Consider the following 18,061-nt stretch of genomic DNA (forward strand, 5'->3'; position numbering starts at 1 on the left):
CAAGGTAACCTTTAGAGAATCCTACACAAGATCTCCCTTTGCATCACTGATTTTTGAAATTTCTTCCCATTTAGAAAATAGTCTTCGCCTTCTACCAAAGTGCATGACCATACACTTCCCTACACAGCATTCTATCACCCACCTCCTTGCCCATTCTTCCAACTTGCCCAAGTCCTTCTGCAGACTCCCTGCTACCTCACCACTACCTGTCCATCCACCTATCTTTGCATTGTCTGCAAACTTAGCCACAAAGCCATCAATTCCGCCATCCAGATCATATAACATGAAAAGAAGGAATCCTAATACTGACTACTGCGGAACTCCACTAAACAGCTAACTGGAATAAGCCCCAAGCAAGAGAAAATTTGCAGATGCTGGAAATCCAAGCAACACACACAAAATGCTGGAGGAACTCAACAGGTCAGGCAGCATCTATGGAGAAGAGTAGACAGAATAATCCCCATTTATTACAACTCTTTGCCTCCTGTCAGTCAGCCAATCTTCTCTCCATGCTAGTATTTTTCCTGTATCTTGTTAAGCAGCCTCATGTGCAGCTTCTTGTCAAAGACCTTCTGAAAATCCAAGGAAGCAACATTCACTGACTCTCTTTGTCTATCCTACCTATTATTTCCTCAAAGAATTCCAACAAATTTGTCAGGCAAAGTTTCCCTTTAAGGAAACCATTCCTACATTGGCTTGCTTTATCATGCACCTCCAAGTACCCCAAAACTTCATGCTTAATAATGGATTCCAATGTTTTTCCAACCACTGAAGTCAGGCTAACTGCCCTATAATTTCCTTTATTTTGCCTTGTTCCCATCTTAAAGAGTGGAGTGACATTTTCAATTTTCCAGTCCTCCGGAACCATTCCAAAATCTAGCGATTCTTGAAAGATCATTGCTAATTCCTTTACGGTCTCCTCAGCTACCTAGTTCAGAACCCTGAGGTAGTGTCCATCTGGTTCAGGTGACTTATCTATCTTCAGACCTTTTAGCTTCCCAAGCACCTTCTCCTTAGTAATAGCAACTTCACTCACTTCTGCTCCCTTATGCTCTTGAATTTCTGACATACTCTTGGTGTCTTCCTCAATGAAGACGGGTGCAAAATATATATTAAATACATCCACCATTTCATTGTACCCCATTACTACCACTCCAGCATCATTTTCCAGCTGTCCTATATCCATTCTTACCTCTGTTTTATTCTGTACATCCAATCTGAAAAAGCTTCTGGCATTCCCTTTGATATTTCTGGCTGGCTTACCTTCATATTTCATATTTTCTCTCCTTGTGGTTTGTTTAATTGCCTGTTGGTTTTTAAAAGTTTCCCAATTCTCTAACTTCACACTAATTTTTGCTGTATTATATGCCCCCTGTTTTGCTTTAATGCTGTCTTTGATTTCCCTTGTCACCCATGGTTGCCACATCCTCCCTTTCAAAAACATCTTTGTGATGTATCTATCCTCCGCTTTCCAAATTGTCCCCAAAAACTCTGGCCAATGTTGTTCTGCTGTCATCCCTACCAGCGTCCTCTTAGAATTAACATTGGCCAGCTTCTCTCACGTGCCTCTGTAATTCCCTTTACTCCACTGGAATACTGATACATCTGACTTCAGCTTCTCCCTCTCAAATTGTAGTACAAATTCTATCATATTATAATCACTGCCTCCTAATGGTTCCTTTACCTAAAGCTCCCTAATCAAATCAGTTTCATTATCTTTCCCCTAGTGTGCTCAAACACAAGCTTTTCTAAAATGTCATCTCATAGGTATTCTACAAATTCCCTCTCTTGGGATCCAGCACCAACCTAGTTTTCCCCATCTACCTGCATATTGAAATCCCCGTGACTATTGTAACATTGCCCTTTTTACATGCGTTTTCTATCTCATGTTGTAATTTGTTTTCCACATCCTGGCTACTGTTTTGAGGCCTGCACATAACTCTCATGGGTCTTTTTACCCTTGCAGTTACCCTTATCACCTCTTTCTAAGGATCTATTTTAATTTTTTATCAACAGAACCACCCCACCCTATCTGCCTACCTGTCTGTCCTTTTGAGACAATGTGTACCTTTAGATGTTTAGCTGCAATTATGATCTTCTTTCAGCCATGACTCATTGATGCTCACAACTTCTTACCTGCCAAACTCTAACTGTGCCATAATCTAGCCTATTCTGTGCATTCGAATATAACGCCTTCAGTCTTGCATTCATCACCTCTCTCGTTTGCTCCCATGTTATATTTCAACTCATTGCTCTGGCTGCAGTTTTGCCCTATTACTTGTCTTTTCTTCCTCAGATTCTCACTACACCCTGTGTCTAATTGTGAATCAGCTGCCTCATTCTCAGCCCTATCACTCCAGTTCCCATCACCCTGCCAAATTATTTTAAACCCTCCCCAGCTGCTCTAGCAAACCTGCCTATAAGGATATTGGTCCTTTTTGGGTTCAGGTGTAACCCGTCCTTTTTGGGTTCAGGTGTAACCCGTCCTTTTTGTACAGGTCAGACTTTCCCCAGAAGAGATCCCAAGATCCAGAAATCTGAAACCCTGCCCCTTGCACCACTTCCTCAGCCATGCATTCATCTGCCAAATCATCCTTTTCCTGACTAGCACGTGCTGCTGGGAGTAATCCAGAAATTACAACCTTGGAGGTCCTGCTCTTCATCTTCTTCCCTAACTCCCTCTACTAACTGCACAGGACCACTTCCCCCTTTCCACCTATGTCAATGTTGTGAACAGAGGAACTCAGCTGGTCAGTAATATCCCACATAAAAGTTGCAGGTGGTATCTGATTTGTTGCTCAATTTCTTTGAACTTCCTTCAACTTTGTTCTAACTTTGAAGTAAATAATTTACTCATAATGTGATGAGGTGATTTTCCAAGCACACTTATAATACTAAAGCTTATCTGTCACTAATTCACACCTGACTGGCGTGCATGACATTTTGACTATTAATTTGAAAAGAATATGGTTATGAATCTTTGGTTTTTCAAATCACTCTGCTCTGGCAGTAAAAGAATTTAAGATTAAATCTTTAACTTATGAGAAAATAAAGTTTGTTATTGTCATTGAGTCATTTTATATGAAGTATAACCAAGGGTCAGCTTGATTAATTTTGGCTGGGAAGGCTTAGAACCAAAATCACAATATGCATGGTTCCTCTTACTTAATTCTTGCGCTTCCTGCTCCCTGAAGTACAAATTGATAGTAAATATTAAAAATTTAAATTATAAATCTTAAGTAGAAAATAGAAAATGGAAAGTAAGGTAGTGCAAAAATACTGAGAGGCAGGTCCGGATATTTGGAGGGTACAGCCCAGATCCGGCTCAGGATCCGTTCAGCAGTCCTATCACGGTTGGAAAGAAGCTGTTCCCAAATCTGGCCGTACGAGTCTTCAAGCTCCTGAGCCTTCTCCCGGAGGGAAGAGGGACGAAAAGTGTGTTGGCTGGGTGGGTCGTGTCCTTGATTATCCTGGCAGCACTGCTCCGACAGCGTGCGGTGTAAAGTGAATCTAAGGATGGAAGATTGGTTTGTGTGATGTGCTGGGCTGTGTTCACGATCTTCTGCAGCTTCTTCCGGGTTTGGACAGGACAACTTCTGTACCAGGTTGTGATGCACCCTAGAAGAATGCTTTCTACGGTGCATCTATAAAAATTAATGAGGGTTTTAGGGGACAGGCCAAATTTCTTTAGCTTTCTCAGGAAGTAGAGGCACTGGTGGGCCTTCTTGGCAGTGGTTGGACCAAGTCAGGTCATTTGTGACATTGACCTTGAGGAACTTAAAGCTTTTGACCTGTTCCAGTTGCGCACCACCGATGTAAATGGGTCCGCTACTCCTTCTGAAGTCAACAACCAATTCCTTCATCTTGCTGACATTGAGGGATAGGTTATTGTCTTCGCACCATGCCACCAGGTGCAGGAATGGGCTGTAAATCCATTTGATCAAATCATGGCTGATCCTTGTTCAAGTTCTCACCTGATACCAATTTCTATGAAGTATCCAAAGCCCTATGAGCTTAGGCCAGAAGAGTCTCAGCTCTATTAGAAGAGATTTTCCAAAGACTGACAACTCTGACTGTTCTCATCCCAGCCAGAAATGGACAGATGTGGTGAGTAGTGAATGTGTGGAATGCACTGCCAGCGAAGATGGCGGAGGCAGATACAGTAGGGTCTTTTAGGAGACTCTTAGCTAGGTACATGGAGCTTAGAAAAATAAAGAGCTATGCAGTAGGGAAATTCTAGGCAGTTTCTCGAGTAGGTTACATGGTTGGAACAACATTGTGGGCTGAATGGCCTGTAATATGCTGTAGGTTTCTATGTTTCTGTGTTTTATCCTGAGACAGCACCCCTTGTGTGAATTCTCCAGCCAGATCATCTCTCGTTGAATCTCATTGTTTCAATGAGATCGTTCTTCCAAAACCAAGGGAGTTTAAGACCATATAACCTGATTTACTCATAGCACAGCACCAATATCACTGAACCACATGAATCTATCTTTCCAACCAAGTTGTACATGGAAATCAAAGAATAGTGCAGATACCGAAAACAGCAAACAAAAACAAGGCAGGTCGGGGAAGACTCTACAGCAACAGTATGTTTCTTTTCTCCATGGCACTTCAAATGGTATCTAGGGTGTGGCATCTCAAGATGTCTAAAGTTGATAGTAAAGGGATATTGCACTTGAAACAGGCCCTTTGGTCCACTGACTGCGTGCTGAGCATCAACCATCCATTTATACTAATTCTATAGTAATCTCATTTATCCCCCCACATTCCTATCAACTCTCCCAGATTTGGCCACTCATCCTCATCCTACAGAAGCCGCCTAACCCGCCATCCTGCAGCTCTGTGGGATGCAGGAGGAAACAAGAGCACCTGGGAAGATGTGTACGATCACTGGGAGAGCATGCAAATTCCACAGGCATAGGACTGGAAGTCAGGAATGATTCCCCGTGACTGGAGAAGATAAACCACAGATCTACGTGTTACACTGCAGCACTACTTAAAGGTGGGTGCTGGAGCGTTTACACCATAGGGCGTTATGGTAGTGTAGTGGTTAGCATATTGCTTTACAGAGCCAGTCAACGATCACTGATCGGTGGGGGGGGGAGGGGGGCGCGGGTGTTCAATTTCTGCTGTTGCTTGTATGCTTGTAAGGAGTTCGTACATTTTGCCAGTGACTGCGTAGGTTGTCTCTGGGTGCCCTGGTTACCTCCTACGTTCTAAAGCTGAGCAGTTTGGGGTAGTGAGTTGCAGGCATGCTATGCTGTGTGGCAACACTTCAGGCCTGCCTAGCACAATCCTTGCTGATTTGATTTTATTGCAAATGGTGCATTTCACTGTATGCATCAATGTTTTGATGTTCATGTGACAAATAAAGCAGATCTTTAATCTTTAGCCCTGGGGTATCCAATTTTAAAGGAAGGTGTGCATATAATGCCATTCACAGCTCTTTCCACAAGTAAACTGCTGAAGATGCAGCTTGGAAGTGGCATTGCTTAACTTTAGCTCCAAGCAAAGAGTTAGCTCTGATCCAGAAAATGCCACATGAATGAAAAAATATCATGAAAGAGATCATATGGCAGTGCTGGCAGATCCAGATTCCCCTAGACATGTCTGAGTACAGCTCCTAAGACAGTGACTCTTGTAACCAGAACGTTTCAGGATTTTTTGCACCTCAGTTAGCCCCTCTCAATTCTTCCTTGTCACTTTCATACTCCAGAATGTTTTGGATTCCCAAAAGAATGCATACTTGGTACTTCATGAAGCATTGGTGGAGGTAAAATAAAATGAGCAAAAATAAACCAATGCCTGGAGCAAAATCTCAGTCAAGGAAATATACTGAAGCAGTCGTGGATTGGGATAACAGTATTCAAGCGGCTTTGTGTAACAACATTGCAGTAATCAGTCAGCCAACACACAACTGGATTTGCTGTGGTGCTGGCCCGGGGGTCTGGCAATGGGTCTCATAGTATGAGGAGTTCAGAAGCATGACTGATTACCCCGTTGGCACTCTGCCTGTGTCCTTTGTCTTTGTCAACAAGCTAGCTTGCACTGTGACCTGATTATTTGCCAACGAATTACAGAACATTTACACTGGGCCTCTTGAACCCAGTGAAGGAACAACAGGAAAAATGTCACATTTGCCAAGTCAGAGATAATACAGTGAAGAAAGAGGATTCAAAGCTAAAGTCTCTGTGAAAAGGATTCCTACTTTGACAGGCATAAGGAGTGACAAAAATCACATTGAAACAGCTTTTACTGATGACAATACTCCCTTAAATCTGAGGGTGTCAATTCTTGTTTTCATGAGCTTCACACCTTTGTACAGAATAGTTATTGCCCAAAATGAACTTTGAAATGAGTAGATTGAAAATGAGGCTCCTTTTGGATACATGACCCTTGCAGATTGTCATTTAAATAGAAATCTCTCAACCCAAGAAAGTACTGGTTATTTCAGTGGTGATTTAAGCAGGGATCATACGGCAAAGAAGAGACCTACACAGAACAATTCAAGCAGAAGTGGTGAGTCTGACAGTGGCTAAACTATTAATGTCATGTTGGCTGTCACTGGAACAATAAGTGTATATTTCTTATGAGTAGCATTTTGCAGAAACAATGCTGAATGAAATTGAGCAAGAAAACAAAATTAAATTGTTTGAGTGAAAGAAACTTGTACATAATGGAAATTTCCCCATAACCTTCAGAAGAGTATATAAATCCAGACATGAATATTTTTTTCATCCAGGACTCTGAAGAAAGGAAATAACAAATGACAAAATCAAAATATTTAGAATGTGTGCATGCTGGCTATTTCCTACTGGCAATATTGATCTAATTTATTTTATATACTTTAACCTATTTAACATTAGGGGTCAATTTTTAGAATCTTATGATATAGCATTGTTATTCATATTAGTCAAGTCTTTTTGTCTAAACAGGGTGATAGTGAGAGAATATCAAAAAATTTTTTACAGCTGCTGGATATGTGAAATAAAACAGAAAATGCCAGAAACGCTCAGGAGGTCAAGGAGCAGATGTGGAAGGAGAAAAAGTTAGCATCTCAGATCTAGGGCCTTTGCTCAGAACTGAGCAATAATGTGCTAAATATTGTGAATAGAAAATCACCAAGTTAATGATAGATGTTTACTTTTATGATTTTTCAATCAAAAACATAGATAAAGAGATTAGAAATTAACTTTATTTGTCCCATGCACGTCGAAACATACAGTGAAATACATTGTTTGCATCAAATCAAATTAATGAGGATTTGGTGGGACTGGGCAGCCTGCCATTGTCACCACACTTCCAGCACCAACATAGCATGCACACAACTCACTAACCATAACCATATCTTTTTTGGAGTGCAGGAGGAAACTGGAGTACCCAGAGGAAACCCACATGGTCATGAGGAGAATGTACAAACTCCTTATAGACAGCAGCAGTAATTGAACTCCTATTTTACAGCAGGCACTGTAAAGTGAAACACTATCATACTGCTCAGAAACAAAAAAAAGTAATTAAAAAAATTATTTTCTATTGATGCAATTACAGTTTAAACATGTTTCATATCAGTCTACGCTGCCGTAATTTCTAACTGAAATTCAACCACAAATCATGGGTTGAACAGTGAAAGAAATAGTCAACTTCTGCTGTATTTGAAGCAAATTCACCTGCTATAATTTGACGTTTTACAGGTAGCAGCCGTGCTCACTCCAGAATTCAGTGCAGTATTACCTATCATTATTCCTGCAAATAAGCCCATTGCTTTTATGAATTGGGAAGCCTCCTATCTGCAGGGCAGCCTGCCAGGTTGTGCTCAGAGTAAGAGAGATTGGAGAGAAGGTCTTATCATGACAGTAAACTCCTGAAGCTCTGAAGCCTGGTTCTGTGAGCGAACCCAGTGGCCCTAATCTCTCTTCCACTTCTCTCCTTACACGCTGACTTACTTTTCATGGAAGCCACATTTCCAAGCTCTGTTATCTTAAAAGCACCCCTGCTACAGTGTCTGAAAGCCAGGATATCATGTCTGTTGCCTGCATGTACTGTATGTTGCTCTATCCTAACCTGTCAAAGTGTCAAAACAACACCTTCCGTTTGAAGATGGCTCTTCCCCATACAACACCTTATATGCACATCATTACTCAAATTTAATCAGAGTTTGATCATAAGAATTATTGGGATCTCCCATTTTTATCAATGGGAAGCAGGAGCTCCTTATCGGCAACAGTATATTAATCACAAATAATCTCAGAAGACATTGGAGGCCAGGTCACTAAGTATATTCAGGGAGGAGACAAATGAAGTTCTGGAAGCTAAAAGGGTTTAGAGATCTGGAGAAAGGGTAAGAACTTGTGAAATGGATGAACAGCCATGATGGTGACGAATGGCTCAATCTCGAAAGGCTGAATATTCTATTCCTGCTCCTGTTTTCAATACCTTTACCTAACATATGAGTCTACTGTCAGCGTTCAGCTATGGTGGAATGAACATCTATCTGTGTCCATGTTACAACATGTGGCGAGCGAAGCTGCAGCAATGGGTTTTTCATTTCTAGCGAGATCGCAGACTTGCAAGAAATATAAGATTGTGGTAGCAGGTGATTTTAACTTTCCACATTTTGGGCTCCCAAAATGTAAAAAGCCTGGATGAGATAGAGTTTGTCAAATGTGCTCAGGAAGGTTTCTTTGATTAATAACTAGAGTTCCCAACCAGTGAGAGTGTGATACTAGATCTATTATTATGGAATGAGACAGGGCAGATGACAGAAATTTGTGCAGGGGAACACTTTTCATCTAGTGATCATAATGCCATTAGTTTCAAGACAATTATGGAGAAAAATAGGTATGGTCCTGGGGTTGAGATTCTAAAATGGAGAAAGGCTGATTTTAATGGTAGCAGAAAGGATCTGGCAAGTGTGGACTGGGACAGGTTGTTTCTTGGCTTAGCATATTGTACTTAGTAAGTAGGAGGCCTTCAAAAGTGAAAATTTTGAGAGTACAGAGTTTGTATGTTACTGTCAGAATAAAAAGCAAGGATTACAAGTTTGGGGAACCTTGGTTTTTGAGAGATATTGAGGCCCTGATTAAGAAGAAGGAGATACATAGCAGGTATAGTCAGTAAGGAGCAAATGAGGTACTTGAGGAGTACAAGAAATACAAGAAAACACTAAAGAAGGTGATCATGAAAGCTAAAAGGAGGCAGGAGGCTGCTATAGCAGACAAGGTGAAGGAGAATCCCAAAGGCATCTACAGATATATTAAAAGCAAAAAGATAGCAAGGAACAAAATTGGTCATCTGGAAGATCAGAGTGGTCATCTATGCATGGAGCTCAAAGAGGTGGGGAAAACCTCAAGTAGGAAATGGACATAGAGTCTATAGAAGTGATAAAAAGCAGCAATGAGGTTTTGGACTGTATATAGAGGAGGAGGTGTTTGCTGCCTTGAGGCAAATTAGAAGGGATAAATACACAGGGCATGACAAGGTGTTCCCTCAGACCTTGTGGGAGGCTGGTGCAGATATTACAGGGGTCCTAGCAGAGATATTTAACATGTTCTTTGCCACAGGCGAAGTGCTGATGGTTTGGAGGATAGGTAATGTTGTTCCATTGTTTAAGGAAGTCTTTAAGAGTAGACCAGAATATTATAGGCTGGTGAGCCTGAAATCATTAGTGGATAAGTTATTGGAAGGTATTCTAAGGGACCGGATATATATGTATTTGGATAGAAAGGGGCTGATTAGGGATAGTCAACGTGGCTTTGTGCATGGTAGGTCTTACAGAGATTTTCAAGGAAGTTCTCAGGAAAGTTGATGAAGGTGAAGTAGTGAGTGTTGTTTACATGGACTTTGACAAGGTCCCACATGGGAGGCTAGTCAAGAAGATTCAGTTGCTTGACATTCAGAATGTGGTAGCATATTGGATTAGACAATCGCTTCGTGGGAGAAGCCTATGAGTGGTAGCAGATGGTTGCCTCTCTGACTGGAGACCTGTGGCTAATGGTGTGTCACAGGAATCTATGCTGGAACCATTGCTGTTCGTCATCTATAATCAATGATCTGGATGATAATGTAGTAAACTGGATCAGCAAATTTTGGATGACACTAAGATTGCTGATGCAGTGGGCAGCGAGAAAGGCTATCAAAACTTTCAGCGGGATCTGGACCAGCTGGAAAATGAGCTGAAAATAGCAAATGGAATTTAATGCAGACAAGTGTGAGGTGTTGTGCTTTGGGCGGACATCCACGGAAGGACCTACATGTTGAGCGGTAGGGGACTTTGGAGTGTGGTGGAACAGAGGGCTCTCTGAATAAAGATCCATAATTCCTTGAAAGTGGTGTCATAAATAAATAAATACACTTACTAGGGTCATAAATCTTTTGGCACATTGATCTTCATAAATCGAAGTATTGAATACAGGAGTAGGGATGTTTTGTTGATGTTGCATTAGACATTGGTGCGACCTAAATTGGAATACTGTGTGCTGTTTAGGTCACTAACATATGGGAAAGATGTCAATAAGATTGAAAGAGTGCAGGGAAAGTTTACAAGAATTTTGCCAGTACTTCAGAACCTGAGTTATAGGAAAAGGTTGAATAGTCTAGGATTTTATACCCTAGAGTGTAGGGAATGAGTGGAGATTTGATAGAGGTATACAAAATTATGTGGCGTATAGGTGGGGCAAATGTAAGCATTCCACTGAGAATGGGTGAGGCTAGAACTGGAGGTCACGGGTCAAGGGTGAAAGGTGAAATATTGAAGGGAACATGAGCGGGAACTTATTCACTCAGAGGCTGGTGAGAATGTGTCACAAAATGCCAGCGGAAGTGGTGGATGTGGATTAGGTTTCAACATTTAAGAGAAATGTTAACTGGACAACATTTTTAACAATTAATTTAACTGCATATTAAATCATTGGTGAATGCAAGTCAATAATTTTTTTTTCTGAGGAGCCGCTGTTGCAAAATTCTGTTGGACACAAGGCCAAGTGTACCAGAATAGATCTTGAAAAGTCAATGCCATGAGAGGAATTTACATTGCACAGTTCCCCTTTAAAAAATGCTGATCAGGCAGGAATCATGTCAAAGCAGTGACACCAAGGCTTGGGTGTGGGAATTCCATGTCAACGAGGTGAGAACCTGGGTGAGGGGGCAGAGTGGTCTGCGGGCAGGAACAAGCACGAACAAATTGGGATATAAACACCTACAATGGTTGGTATATAGGCTTGTATGCAACATTTTGGACCAGTGGAAATGGTCCAGAAGGGTTGTATGGAAACTATTATTACCATTTTTCTTAACAACTAATTTCATTACTTAGCCTAATAGGTTAGATTTACCACAGTACATAATTATCTATTTAAATGTTTATTTTCCTTTTATATCATCTCAATGTGTACTTAAGAATGTATAAATAATTGTAGTTTTATACATATAAAAAAATGGAAAAGGTTATATGTGTGAAAAAAGTACATGATAATTGTGAATTCCTTATCCAAATAAAAATAAAATTTTAAAAAAAAGAAGAAAATGTTGGGTTGATCTGTTTTCAGTCATCCAGGGGATGACTAGGTTCATAATTAGGTTGACAGGTGCAAAGATCAAAGTAATGATCAAGTGCTCAGTCTGGCACATTTAACCAATGATGAATTAGGCCTCGCATGTGCTACAAAGACCTGCTGTTGCCTCTGCCATCCATAAGCCATGTCCAACTGGATGAAAATCTTGGATGTTGCATTCAGACATAAATTGCAGGCCATAGTGCAGAAAGCCGACATTACACAAGTCTATGGTATGCGCCTCCATGCACAGAAGATCTGAAAGTAATGCCTCAGACTTTGTGATTGTTCTAATAAATCTGATTTTCTTCAATAACCATTCACCATTAAAATTGCATTACATAAAGCAAATAAGCAGCATGAGAACATGTGAAATAGGAGCAAAATTGGTCAACAGGTATATCAAGCCAGCTCTGCCATCAATAAAATCATGTCTGATCCGGCTGTAGACTCAGCTCCACCTTCTTGCCTTGTCCCCATAACCCTGAACTACTCTGCTATGCAAAAATCTATCCAACTGTGCCTTAAATATACTTAATGAGGCAGCCTCTACCACTTCACTAGGCAGAGAATGCCACAGATTCACTATTCTCTGAGAAAAGAAGTTTCTCCTCATTTCCATCTTAAATCTATTCTCCAATCTTCAGGCTATATTCCCTAGTTCTCGTCTCACCTACCATTGGGAACAACTTTCCTGCCTCTATCTGATCTATACCTTTCATCATTTTATATGTTTCTATAGGATATCCTCTCATTCTTCTGAATTCTCATGAGTATAGTCCCAGAAAACTCAATCTCTCCTCATAAGTTAACCCCCCACCCCACCTCATCTCTGGAATCAACCTCATCCTTCATTAGGTTTAAATCTTTCTTGGTACCTTTTATATTTAAATTCCTCCAGAATAAAATGCCTGTTATCATACCATAGTCTTGGTTCTCTTTTAATTTGACCAGTTTCAAAGTTCAAGGTTCAAAATAAACCGATTATTAAAGTACATATATGTCACCATATACAACCCTGGGATTCATTTTCCTGCAGACAGACTCAATAAATCCAATAACCAATATAGAATCAATGAAAGACTGCTCTAACAGGGCGAACAACAAATGTGAAAAAGATAACAAATTGTGCAAATACAAAAAGAAAAAAAATGAAATAATAATAATAAATAAGCAATAAATAAGCATGGCCAAGTGGTTAAAGCATCGGTCTAGTGACCTGAAGGTCGTTAGTTTGAGCCTCAGCTGAGGCAGCGTGTTGTGTCCTTGAGCAAGGCACTTAACCACACATTGCTCTGAGACGACACTCATGCCAAGCTGTGTGGGTCCTAATGCCCTTCCCTTGGACAACATCGGTGGCGTGGAGAGGGGAGACTTGCAGCATGGCAACTGCCAGTCTTCCATAAAACCTTGCCCAGGGCTGCACCCTGGAAACCTTCCAAGACGTAAATCCATGGTCTCACGAGACCAACGGATGCCTATAAATAAATATCGAGAACATAAGATGAAGTGTCCTTGAAAGTGAATCCATATATTGTGGGAACAGTTCAGTGATAGGGCAAGAGAGTTAACCCCTTTGATTCTCGAACCTCGTGGTTGAGGAGTAATAACTGTTCCTGAACCTAGTGGTGTGAGTCCAGAGGCTCCTGTACCTTCTTCCTGATGGCAACAGCGAGAAGAGAGCATGACCTCTGTGGTGGGAATTCCTAATAATGGTTGCTGCTTTTCTGTGACAATGTTTCATGTGGAGGGTTTTACCCATGATAGAGTGGGTGGTATCCACTAATTTTTGGAGACTTTTCTGTTCAAGGCATTGGTGTTTCCAAACCAAGCTGAGCTGTAGCCAGTCAATATACTCTCCACCACACATCTATAGAAGTTTGTCAAAGTTTTAGATGTCATTTCTTCCTCCTGAAGTCAATAATCATCTCCTTGGTTTTGCTGACATTGAGTAAGAGATTGTTGTAATGCCATCACTCAGCCAGATTTTCAACCTCCCTCTTAAATGCTGACTCAGCCTACAACACCAACTCAACATACAGTAGAATGCATCTTAACTAACACACATATACTATATGTACTGTACACTATATAATACAACTACCATATAGACATCCACAGCATAGTAGATTTTAAATTGTCCCATTCAGGCAAAAGATTTAATTGCTGTGGAGAATTTCTTATTCTTTTGGGATACGTTTTTCCTGACAATGGAGGTCACTTTGCTTGGTAGGTGAGACTTGAGGCAGTGGAAACAATCTCAGGTTCTGAGGCCTCCTCTGTAGTGGTTGTAGAAGTTGACTGTGAGACTTCAGGAAGTGAGTCTGACAACCTAGACACCTACCTTCTCCTTTTCTCGGCTTCTCTCTTGAGATCTACATCTATCTGTGCTCCTCTTCTGGTTCTAGTTTCTTTCCTTCTCTTTATTGGTTCTCTCACAATACCTATCATGATCTCACTCACAGTCCTGGTCCTGCTCACACTCTTTTTCCTCTTGTTCCCACTTTTTTTCTTCTTTCTAGGGTGTTTGCATCTTGATCTTGGGAAGGTGCATTTAATTCACTGGAGTAACCTCTTATTAATCCTTCTATTGCTCCCTTTACCCAGATGAATTCTCCTCTTTTTTTTCCTCATCCACACTAGCATCTGATGAATCCTCTGTTTTCGTATCTCCATTGACTCCTTTCTTTTGGTCTTCCATTCATCCAGCTGGGCTTTGGTCTTTGCATCTACTTCTACAATCAGATTTTGTCTCCCACTTGAAGTCCATACAATAAACTTAATGCGCACAGAGTAGATTCTGGTTCTTTATACTCACAAAAGCTGAATGCTTGCAACTTTCCTGAAACTCCTTAAGCTCTCTTCCAGCTGAAAACCAAGCCACATTTCACAAGGAACTTTCTCAGATAAGCTGCCTAAAAAAAAACTGTTGTAGTCAGACCAGTGCTTTTGGCACTTTCACGTTTCTTCTGAGCAGCATGGTCCTTCCTTGGTCCAATAGGCTTTCCAACTAGAGGCACAGAGATTGGCATCAACACCTGTTTGCCCTTTGTTGAACAACAGTTCATGGCGTACAACATGGAGACAGTTGTGGCATCATCCAGTATCTTTCAGTTGACTCTTACAGGGGATGTGGCATGCAGGTGCTGGATATGTCTGTAATCAAGTTGTAGTTGTCTCAGCCAATTGTGGTCACACAATGCTGCCACTCCTGTTTTTATCAAATACAAGCTCAATGTGGCATGGAGGTTTTTGCATTTCAATATTACGAATGTCATTCCCACAGGTGTTATCTTTTCCAGTATAATTTCTAGGTTGGATATCTTTGAAATGCCACTCAAACTCATTTTGTGGAATGACTGAAGCAGCTGAGCCAGTGTCTAATTTAATTTGAAATAATTGGCTGTTCAATTCTGGTGCAAGTCATATTGCTTGTCTGTTGTTAGTTGTCACATTATAAATCTCAAGGCTATGCAGTCCTGCATCACTCTCATCATTATCAGATTTCTTATTAGCAGCATGAAGATTAGTGCTCTTTTTGCCACTGCAACTTGACTTCTATCGTTTTTTCTTCTCTGTGCAGTCCATTTATTTTTGTCTGCTCTTTGTATGTGTCCTACTTTGTTGCATTTTCTGGAAGTTTTGCCTTTGACTCTGGTCTGGTCTATGTGAGCCCCTCCCACAATGGTAACTAATGTGTTCAGCCAGGTTATTTTCTGTTTTAGGTGCTGCAATTTTGTTCATGTTCACTCTCATTTCCGACTGCATCTCTGTTGTGTCTCCGTCTGCTGTTTCCATTGATACAGCTATTTCAACTGCTCTTTTAAATGTGAGTTGTGCTTCACTTAGGAAATGCTTTTTTTAATGCTTTCTTGTAATTACACAAACTGAATGATCTCTCAGTGCATCATTACCCCATCACTGAACTGACAATGCTCAGACAATCTCTTCAATTCAACCACATTTGTTGAAAAGGACATCCCTTGCTTTTGATTCTGCTTAAGAAACCTAAAGCATTCTGTAATCAACTAAGGCTTGAGTTCTTAACGTTCCCGCATTACTTTCACGATATCAGCAGAATGTGTTTTGGCTGGTTTGGTTGGAGTAGTTAAATTTCTAATCAGACTGTATGCTTTTAGATCAATGCACTCAGCAAGACTGGTACTTCCTTTTCATTGGCTATTTCATCTGCTTCAAAATACTGCTCAATCTATTCAGAATGCAAAATCCAGTTATCCGTTGTGCAATCAAATGGGTCAATCATTCTGATGCAGCCAGCCATTTCTGTTCTTTCCTTATGGTATTATCACCTGTTTTATGAACCTGTGAATTCTTCCATTTTCTGCCTTTTTTTAAACCGAACGTCTCTCTGCGCTTGAACAGGTAGGTAGCTGTCCCAAGTTCATCTTAAACTTTGTCATCAGCACTGTTATGTTTTGTAACTCCAAACCATAAAATTAATTTGAAGAAAAAGACAAGAGCCCAAGAGATGTGAGTCTTAAATTTGTTCTCTACTTTCAGCGGGGTGTGGGCGTATCACACGGTGGTGTGATGACATACGCCATTCACGTACTTCTTAACCATAATTAATTATTTAGACAACAAAATATGCTTAATCAAACAATATATTTTGAATATTATTGAAATATTAAATACACAACAGTTTTGAAGGGATAATAGTATTGAATACTGATATTGAATACTTGATAAAGAGCATCCTGATGTATATATCTTTGCTGCCCAGATGTTCCAGGGTTTAGTGATGAGCCAATGAAATGGCAACTGCTGTGGAACAGTTGTGGTGGTAGGCAAACTGGAATGGATCCAAGTTGCATCTCAGGCAGCAGTTGATATATTTCATCATCAACCTCTCAAAGCAATTAATCACTGCAACACACTAAAAAAATGCTGGTGAATGCAACAGGCCAGGCAGCATCTATAGGAAGAGGTACAGTCAACATTTCGGGCCAAGACCCTTCGTCAGGACCAGTGTATGTGGAATATAACTGTCCCTTCCTTTTTCAAAAAAGGGAGGAGGGAGGAGAAGATGGCGGCGCAACGCAGCATGCGCGGCCGTTCCGAATGAATATCAATTATGCGTAACTAGGGGCCATGCACAATCTGGATTTGGTGGAGACAACCGTAAGAAGTGCAGAGGAACATCTGGAGTAACTTCTGAAATGCTTGCTTCGCTGCCGTTACTACTGTGCGATCGAGAATCTCCGGAGACAAAGGCCCCAAATCCTCAGCTTTGCGTACCCCTGTTGCCGGGGCCGGGGTCGAAGCGCTCAGCAGAGATGGTGCTCAGTGCTTGGTGTCGGGAGGTGGTCGGAGGCTCGGAGTTGGACGGACTCGGAGTCGGACTGTGGTCGGATGCTTCCAGGATGCTGCACGAGCAAGTTGGCAGCACTGGAGGTTTACTGTCTGCGTGAGATAATGGGACTTTCGAGAGACTTTGAGACTTTTACTGTGCCATGGTCTGTTCTTATCAAATTACAGTATTGCTTTGCACTGTTGTAACTATATGTTATAAATATGTGGTTTTGTTAGTATTTAAGTCGGTTTGTCATGTGTTTTCGTGAGATCATTCCGAAAAAACATTTTATCATTTCTTAACGCATGCATTTCTAAATGACAATAAAAGGGGACTGCGAGTCCTCATAATCATAAAATCATAAAATGATTGAAGACACAATCTCTATAATGGTTTTATTATTTAATTATTATTTAGTCAGTTTTACTGATATAAATTCAGAATCTAACAACATGTCTGACACGACTTCAGTTTTAACTGGAATACCATTCTGAAATATAATTTTTGTTAATAAAGCATGGAAAACTGCCTCTTTGTTACATTTTATTTTCATAGATGTATTTACATAATCCATGTTTATTAGGCAGGGGAGGGGGAATAGGTGCATTTAGGAGAAGAGGCGGTATGAACACCTGCCTGGTAATTAGATTGTATAGCAATATGTTTTTGAGTGTCATGTGATTTGATTCCAATGTGGAATGAAAAATAACTAAAAATCAGCTCCCCACTGCACTCTGCATGGTTTAAATTTATTCTGCTCACTAAACACGAAGGTGTGGATGCCAGGGCACACTGAGTGACATCCAATGTCTGCCTTAATCTGCCCAATGCACTCCTGAATACCACTTAAGTAATGTCCATCAGTGAACAGCCCACAGGCCATTCATGCAGAAGGCTTGCAGGCTGCTCATTGGGCTTGCTTCAATGTGTCTGAAAGAGGACTTGCTCGGAAAAGATCCCAAGAAGCTTTCCTTTACATATGGACCTGTCTCTCTTTCTGCTGAGATAATGATTCATAACCCTCCCCCACAATCTTGCTCAATCTCCCCATTACAGAGGGGGCGAGCTGAACCTGTCCAACTACCAACCTATTGGTTGGCCTGACCTCCACAATCCAGCTGCATTCTGACCTGAACACTTTTCAGCACTTACCACTCTCTGATGATTAACTCGCCTCATGACTTTCAAACCCCCT

The 18,061-nt window shown here is 40.9% G+C and overlaps 1 protein-coding gene across 1 annotated transcript in view; it reads left to right on the forward strand.

The window, feature by feature from the left end:
• Positions 1-6,168: 6,168 nt before the first annotated feature.
• abcc12 (ATP-binding cassette, sub-family C (CFTR/MRP), member 12) overlaps positions 6,169-18,061 on the forward strand; it is a 129,211-nt gene continuing 117,318 nt past the window's right edge. The window contains exon 1 of the mRNA XM_063066925.1: positions 6,169-6,522. The gene's annotated coding sequence lies outside the window, so the exon portion shown is untranslated. The remainder of the gene's footprint in view (positions 6,523-18,061) is intronic.

This window comes from Mobula hypostoma, chromosome 14, assembly GCF_963921235.1.
Source record: "Mobula hypostoma chromosome 14, sMobHyp1.1, whole genome shotgun sequence".
NCBI lineage: Eukaryota > Metazoa > Chordata > Chondrichthyes > Myliobatiformes > Myliobatidae > Mobula > Mobula hypostoma.